The sequence below is a fragment of the Cornus florida genome, unplaced genomic scaffold (genome assembly GCF_030987335.1).
Source record: "Cornus florida cultivar Cherokee Brave unplaced genomic scaffold, ASM3098733v1 CherokeeBrave_3.0.0_Hap2_Chr07, whole genome shotgun sequence".
Taxonomy (NCBI): domain Eukaryota; kingdom Viridiplantae; phylum Streptophyta; class Magnoliopsida; order Cornales; family Cornaceae; genus Cornus; species Cornus florida.
This window is the reverse complement of record NW_026775577.1, coordinates 64,366,519-64,374,928: the sequence shown is the minus strand read 5'-3', so window position 1 is coordinate 64,374,928 and position 8,410 is coordinate 64,366,519. Positions and strand designations below refer to the sequence as shown.

Below are 8,410 nucleotides of genomic sequence, written 5' to 3'. Positions count from 1 at the left end.
TCAAATGCTTCCTAACTATCATGGACTTCCAAGTGAAAAACCTTACAAGCATTTGGATGAGTTTCTTAAAGTATGTTCCACCGTAAAATATACGGATATGCCGGAAGAGGTTTTAAGACTCAAACTTTTTCCATTAACCTTAAAAGACAAGGCAAAGTATTGGTTTAACAATCTTAGGCCTTTTTCAATCACTTCTTGGTTAGAAATACAACAAGAGTTCTTGAAGAAGTACTATCCAGTTTCTAAGACCAATACCATGAGAACCTCAATTCGAGAATTTTCACATAGGGATAGAGAAACGTTTCATGAGGCATAGGAACGCTTCAATGAATTGCTTAGGAAGTGTCCACATCATGACATGCCCAAATGGCAATTAGTTCAATACTTCTTTGAGAGCTTATCGGACAACTATAAGGGTATGGTTGATGCTTCCATGGGTGGCTCATACATTGATAGGCATGAGGATGACGTGTGGCGTCTCTATGAGAGCATGAGTGAAAATTCTTTGCATAGAACACTATCATCCAAGAATGGTAGAAATTCACAAGGTAGGAAGAGTGTTGGCTTACATCAAGTCGACCATTCAAATGAAATAGCCGCCGAAATGAAGTCTTTATCTCAAAGGTTTGATCAATTTTTTATTAACCAAAACTCGGCGAACCAAGTATCTTCCTTCCCTAACTATTCTCATCGTGCATCAAATGAAACATGTATGACTTGTTCTAGTGTTCTTCATTCTACTTCTCATTGTCCTCACGGACAAGCGCAAAGTGAACCTAATGAACAAGTCAATGCGGCTTTTGTTAACCAAGGGAATAATCCTTATGGTACTCATTATAATCCAAGTTGGAGGAATCATCCGAATTTCTCTTGGAAAAACCAAGGAGAAGGCTCAAACCCCTTCTAAGGCAGTTTTCAAGGGAAGTACATTCCACCTCCGCTTCAAAACCAATGATCCCAAGGTTATAGACCTTATCAATCACAAGGGAATCAATTTTCTAATTCTCATTTTCCCAACCAATCTTATTCCCAAGGTAATACTAGAAGTCCCACCTTTGAAAACAAGTGTTGAATGCTTTGGGCACTTTAGAGGCTAACACTCAATTGCTTCTCTCTCACTCTCAATCTATTACGAAGCTAGAAACCCAAGTAGGGCAAATAAAAAGCATTCTCAATGCAAGAGAGAAGGGAAAGATGCCTATAAATGCCCCACCTAAGCAATAAAGTGTTGTGGAAACCCATTCCTCATCGGAAGGCCACGCCATTGAACACATTAATGCGGTGACTACCTTGCGGAGTGGTAGGATTGTGGACAATCAAGTTGGAATGTCCAATGAAGAGAGTGAACCGGTGCAACCTCAAGTTGTCAGCCGTCCCATTTCGCATCCCATTCCTCCTTCATTGCATATACATGATCTTGTAAATGAGAAAGTTTTAAAAGAAGTGTTTGAAAAAGAAGTTTTAAAAAATGATTTGAAAACTTCTTGTGTTAAAGAGAGTTCAAAAGAAAATTTTGAAAAAGTGTTTGAACCAAAGGTTCCATTTCCAAATGCCTTAAAAGGATACATTTCAAAAGACAAGCAAAAGGCAAAAACCAATGAAATTATGGAAATGTTTAGGCAAGTGAAAGTTAATCTTCCACTATTGGATGCAATCAAGCAAATTCCAGCTTATGCCAAATTCTTGAAGGACTTGTGCACCCAAAAGCGGAAGAACAAGAGCCAAGCACCAAGAAAAGTAGTTTTGACCGAGCAAGTAAGCTCAATTTTGCAACATAACACTCTTCCAAAGTTTAAGGACCCCAGTTCACCCACTACATCATGCATTATTGGTGATCATATCATTAATCGGGAGCTTCTTGACTTAGGAGCAAGTGTTAACCTTCTTCCATACTCGGTTTATGTCAAATTGGGCCTAGATGAATTGAAACCGACGTCGGTAGTTTTGCAACTTGTCGACTGATCCATTAAGAAGCCTAGGGGTATAATTGAAGATGTTTTGATAAAGATTGACAAATTCTTCTTCCCGGTTGATTTCGTTGTCATAGACATGGAGCCGATTCCCAATCTTAAGAGCCAAATTCCCGTTATCCTTGGCCGTCCTTTCTTGGCAACCACTAATGCCAACATTAATTGTAGGACAAGGATAATAAAGATCTCATTTGGCCACATGAAGGTGAAGTTGAATATCTTTAATCCCACACCCAATTCATTTGACAAATATGAAGGAGAGGTTAATGTTGTAGATGAATGTCATGATCGTCAATGCCAAGGAAATGAGCTTTTGTGTAAAACCAAAACTTCCAAAGGATCATCTTCAACCTTGCATTCTCAAAATCTTGTTTCAAACTCTTGCTTTGAAAGGGCATGGAAGCCCAAAGGTTGTAATTGCAAAGATAAGGGACCAAAGATTTCTTTTGAGCTTAATCCAACAAGTTCTTCAAGGAACCATTTGTTGGGTGGAGTTCAAAGCATCTATCACCCTAACAAGGACATGATGCATTATAAGATCTTTGATCCGGGCTAAAAAAGCCCAATGTCTTGCTAGAGACGTTAAAGACTAGCAAAAGCATTCGTAAGGTGTCAAAGCCTTATTCTCCCCCATTTCTATCTTTCATTTCATCTCTTGCGAAGTCTAGATACTTGTTTTTGGTTCATATGCATTTCAACAAACTTTGGTGAGGATTGCATAAGCTTTCATTTAATTATTAAGCATTCTGCATAGTTCGATCGATCTCAAACCTGAGTTCGATCGATCGAACTCCTCTCTGCATCCAACACTTAGAAAAATTTTCGACCTGCATAAACCTGCATCCAAATCACCTCTCTGTCCCATCGTTCGAACTAACTCTTAGATCGATCAAGAGATCTTCGATCGATCCAACTTCCAAGTTCGATCGATCTCATGACTCAACACTTAGAAAAATTTTAAGTCTGCATCAACCTGCATATTTCAGCTCTCTGTCTGATCGTTCAAAACATTCCAAGATCGATCAAGAAGTTCTTCGATCGATCCAACTTCCAAGTTCGATCGATCTTATGTTCTAACACTTAGCCAATTTTCTGAACCAAAAACCTGCAAATTTTTGCTCTCTGTCTGATCAATCGAACTCTTGTTTCGATTGATCTCAGTCTTCATTTCATTATTTTGACTTTATTTTGAATTTTCAAATTTTCAAAAATCCAAAAATATTTTCACTTTTATTTTATTTTATTTTATTTTTCAAAATGTTTTCAAAAATTCAAAATATTCCATTTTAATTAATTTTTAATTATTAGTGTTTATCCAATTAAATCTAATTAAAAAAAAAAACCCCCCAAAAATATTTTACTTTAATTTTACAATTTTCAAAAATTTCAAAAATCCAAAAATACTTTGAAGAGAGTTCATCAAAGTTCGATCGATCACAGTTGAGTTCGATTGATCGAACTCTGTCGGGAATGTTTTTAAAAATAGAACCGAGGATTTGCAAGATCGATTACGAAGATCGATCTCACTCACCCTCATTCTCAAACCCGAACCCCTCTTCGTCGCCGTCACTATCCAATCACTTCACTATCTCCAGCGAAGCTTTCTTGCGAGTTTCCAAGCTTCGCATCTCTCTCTTATCTCGGATTCCATCTTTCCCTCTTCGCATCCACTTCTCTCCTTCGGTTGAGGTAAGACCCGAGCATCTCATGTTTATTTAAGCTTTAATCTCATCCATACATGCTCTATGTGTTGAATCCAAGCCATTTTTATGATGAATCCGCCATTAATGAGCCTTCGAAGCATTGTATATATATGTGTATATACGTGTATATATTTTGTAGATATTTTGAGATTTGTTTTGATTTGTTGAAGTTTGGGCCTCGATTTGTGATGGATACTTGTTGATTTGATGTGTTGTTGGGCCCACGAACACGTTCGTGTGGGCCCCATGCTTCCAAAGTCACAGATCTGTGACTTTTGAGTTTTCAATTTCGCATAGTTCGATCGATTGAATTTGTATCTCCGATCGATCTTGAGAGATCGATCGAACTCATGTCTTTGATCGATTGAAGTAGTGAGATCGATCTCAATTACTTTTGATCGATCCAACTTTTTTGATCAATCTCACTTCTTTTTATGATCGATCGAACTTCACAGATCTCACACACACACTTCATTCATCATATCTTATGTTAATGCTATCATATCTATGCCCAATGCCTGTGATATTCCACATTGGATGCATTTCATACTTACATTGTTTAGCATGTTTCATATTCTACCACTTGCATAGATTCATGTCATATTTGTTTTGTCTATTTTATTTGACATACATGAATCTATTTTGTGCTTTTAAATTTCTTATTCTGGCACTAACTCCGATTGTAATTTTTTATTTTTCTTTTTGCAGGCCATAGTAAAGAGGAGGACCCTTGCCAACAGGTAATACGGGCCCACCCGACATACTAGGCCACGGACAGAGGAGCCAGCAAAGCCCTCTTATGCACAGCGGGAGCCAGCACAGGCTACCCCACCTCAGTCACCATCTCATGAGCCTGAGGATGACCACATACCATCCACCTCTGCGGCTGATCCTGCTTTCACTCCATCACCATCTCCACCGTAGACTGGAGTTGAGCATTCACATATACCACCTCAACCAGGTTAGCCTCCTCAGCCAGCCCATCTGGGGCGTGATAGGCCCACACCTCGATATGCGCGCATGACACTCGACCATGAGTCAGAGTTTGACACGACCTTCTTCTCCCGATTGGTGCTGACCCGATCCGCCTACCATGATATTATTCAGAGGGGCCTAGCCGCTATTCTTGCCCTCGTCACAGAGCTGGTCTACCCACGGCTGGTTCAGTTATTCTACCAGAACCTCCGACCATCGCCGTGTACCACAGCCGAAATGGTCACTTCTATCGATGGCCATCCGATCACCATTACAATGGACTCTTTAGCCCGCTCTTGGCTTTATCCACACAGATGTCCTCCAAAGCTTTAAGACACATATCCGAGGCTATTCAGGCCTTCCTATGCCGACATGACAGTTTTCCTCATGGGTCACCATGCTAGTGGCTAGACCTTCACCACCCGAACATTCCTTCCCGACGACCTATGGTTTACTGATTCCATTCTCTATCGGAATATATACATGGCGGGGCACAAGATTCAGAGGAGGGGTGATTATCTGACAGCCCTTTACTCTTTCTACACCAGGCACTAGCTGTCCATTCCCGTACTCATCTAAAGCATGATGAGGAAGCTGTATGACGAGTACATCAGCAAGGAGATGCCTGGACGGGCTAAGTCTCTTTCCTTCAGCCACCTCATCACCCAGATCCTCATTAACCAGCACTACCTATCCATCCTTGGGAGCACCCCGAGACAGGTTCCTGTCACTTCCTCAGGAAGGACTAGAACAAGACTTACCGCTCCATTATTACCAGGCTGTAAGACCACACGGTACTGGCTGCAGCAGAGTCAGAGCTAGAGGAGGCACAGGCACAGGTCCAGGCCCAGGCAGAGGCACCGACACCGACAGAGACAGCAGCAGCACATCCCGCAGCAGACGACGCACCAGTCGATCTAGCTGCCGAGCATTTAGATATAGACTTAGAGTGCCCTGCCGATGACGTAGAGCAGGACTCTCCAGCCAGGTCGCCCATTCATGAGCAGGAGCAGACTCAGGAGTTTTCTTCTAATTCATTTATGCCTAAGACTCCAGATATGACCCCCAGCTTTGGAGTACATCTGTAGACACTTGAGGATGCTGTTGTTGCCATCTAAGCTGATCTCACAGCCCACAGAGCTGATTTTGCTGCCTTCCGCACGGATGTCGCGACCATGTTCAGAGATTTATCCAGAGACATCCGCGGAGCCAGACCTGCCCGTCCTACCTCATCCTCTTGAGCTCCCAGTCCTTTCTATCTTATGATCCCTCTTTCCTTTTGATACTTTACTATTGTCACTGTACATTATTTTTTTTTACAGCCGGTCTGTCGGCTTTGCTATTTTTGTTGTATCTGTACTTTCTCTATTTTATATATCTATTTTTGCTATATATGTCATATGATTGTATTCTCATATCTGTATGTTTGACTCCATCAGGTGCATCACTATGACTTCAGTGAGAGAGTGCTACCCAATTTTCAGGACCACCCTTACACCTCTTTCATTTATTTATCTGTTTATCCCATTTACACTTGTATGTCCATTGTGCACTGATTATCCTATTTTGTTATCTGATAAGTTTATCCAAGTGCCAATTTTCAGAACCACAATTCATCCCAAGTTTAGGGTGGCCATGCCACCCACTTTGGATACTTCAATCCCGATCATTCTTGCTTAGTTGTACTGGTATACTCTTTCCTTTATTCTCTTGCACATTGAGGACATTGTGCCATTTAAGTTTAGGGGGAATGGTGTGTTACAGTGTTAGTTTTAAATTCAAAATTTAGAGCATGACTTGTGTATTTGAGGGATATTTCTATAATTGGTCCATATCTAGCTATGATTTTGATCTTTTGAAGACTATATTGCTTAAAATTTAAAATTGTTTGACTTGAGAGTCCAATACTCCTTGTATGCCTTGTGGATGCCATTTAGGAGTAAATTTTTCGAAAGATTGATATCTTGCTTGCATTTGTGGTCCACATCATCTTGACTTTGTGATTGTTTTGAGATTCATTCTAGGATTCTACACTAGCACAGGCGCACACTAGCATTCATCTGTGGGGTACATACTTTATTGATTATTGAATTGGTTATATCCCAATTGAGCTAGTAGTACATTGAAAGATTTCATTCTTGATAAATGTGGATAACAACCCCTTTTCACTAAGTAGCCGGGATTCTAGCCTCATCAAGCACTGAACTTATCACGCCGAAAGGTGCAGGGCCCAAACTCTTGGTTAATAATTGAACTTGTTTATTCAAAAAAAAAAAAAAATAAAAAAAAATAAAAAAAAAAAAAAAAGAGTAAAAGCAAAAGCAATAAAAAAAAAAGTGAGGACTTCTCCCAAAAGGTGAGAAGTGGGAAATGATTAGATGGTTGTTGTCTTGATTTGTGGCCTAGTTGATTTGAGCTTGTAAGTCCGTATGGGTATTTTGAATACCTAATGCCCTAAAGCCGTCTAGTTTGGGAGTCATTGACCTAACGCTCGACCTCATGAATCGTTAGAAAGCTTAATAGATCAACACATTGCACCATACTTCCATCTTTGATCCTATAAAAATAAAATATAAAAAATCGAGTGAAAAGAATAAGCGCACCTAGATGAATAAAGCTTTAATAAAAGGTCCACTTTTTGTCTTGATGATCGGTACTAGATTTGTGTGCTAGTTTGAGGGTAAGGATGTGATCATTCCTCTAATTGGCTAAGATAGCAACACATTTGATGTCGGTCCACTCAAAAAGGATTCTAGAGTTGTTTTGATTTGCATGATCATTTTTTTGATGTGTAGAGGACCATACTTGTTTGATTGATGTTGAGATTTTGGGAGATTACTTGGAAAGGGTTGAAAAATTACATACTTGAGTTAGTTTTCTCCCAATGCTTGTTTGCAATATTTGTGCCTCATTTGAAAGAATGAGCTTAATGTTTATGGGTACCATTTCTGGAAACCCTCACGAGACTTCACTCGTCCACTAAGAGTAACCTAGGGGTTTAAAAGGCTTGTTGCATAGGCTAAGTGCAATCGTGTTCCCTACGAAAGTGGCGTTATCTATTTGTTGTTTTTCTAGGTTCATACTTGTATATCTGTTTATTTCATTTCCTTTACTTTCTAGTTTATTGCTAGGGACTAGCAATATTTAAGTTTGGGGGTGTGTGATGAGCGCTGAAAAGTGCGTATTTAAACCCCTTAAGCTTAAACATTCTAGTATCTTTATCTATCTTACTTTACCGTTTTAGATTGATTTCGTATTATTTCCATTTTTAGGCACTTATCCCAAAAATAAGCTAACTCAGCCAACTAAGAGCTTAATTGAAGCAATTCTGGGATTAATCAAAGAAAGGAGCAAAGTGGAGAAAGAAAGAAGCAAATGAAGCCAAAGGTGACAAGTAGCAAAGTTCGATCGATCTAAGTTTAAGGTTCGATCAATCGAACAATGATCGATCTCAGCATTTCAAGATAGATCCAAGCCTAGACCCAAAAGCGTAAAGTCCCAAAAGTTTGATCGATCCAACACCATCCTTCGATCGATCGAACACTTTTGTCCTTATTCAAATGATTGATCTTATCCACAGTTGTACCACCCATTAACTACTTTTATCCCTTTCCCATAAATATCTCTCCAAACTATCTCGGATTTATCTTTTCCCAAAAAACTCAACCAATTAGATCGATACAGCCTAGGTTCGATAGATCTTAGCCAGTTCGATCGATCCAAGTCTAAGGTTCGATCGATCGAACTTCCTTCAGTGCGAAA

At 39.7% G+C, this 8,410-nt stretch overlaps 1 pseudogene; it reads right to left on the bottom strand.

Annotated features, from left to right (window-relative positions):
- Window positions 1-261: 261 nt before the first annotated feature.
- On the bottom strand, window positions 262-360 carry LOC132267902 (small nucleolar RNA R71; annotated as a pseudogene).
- Window positions 361-8,410: the final 8,050 nt, after the last annotated feature.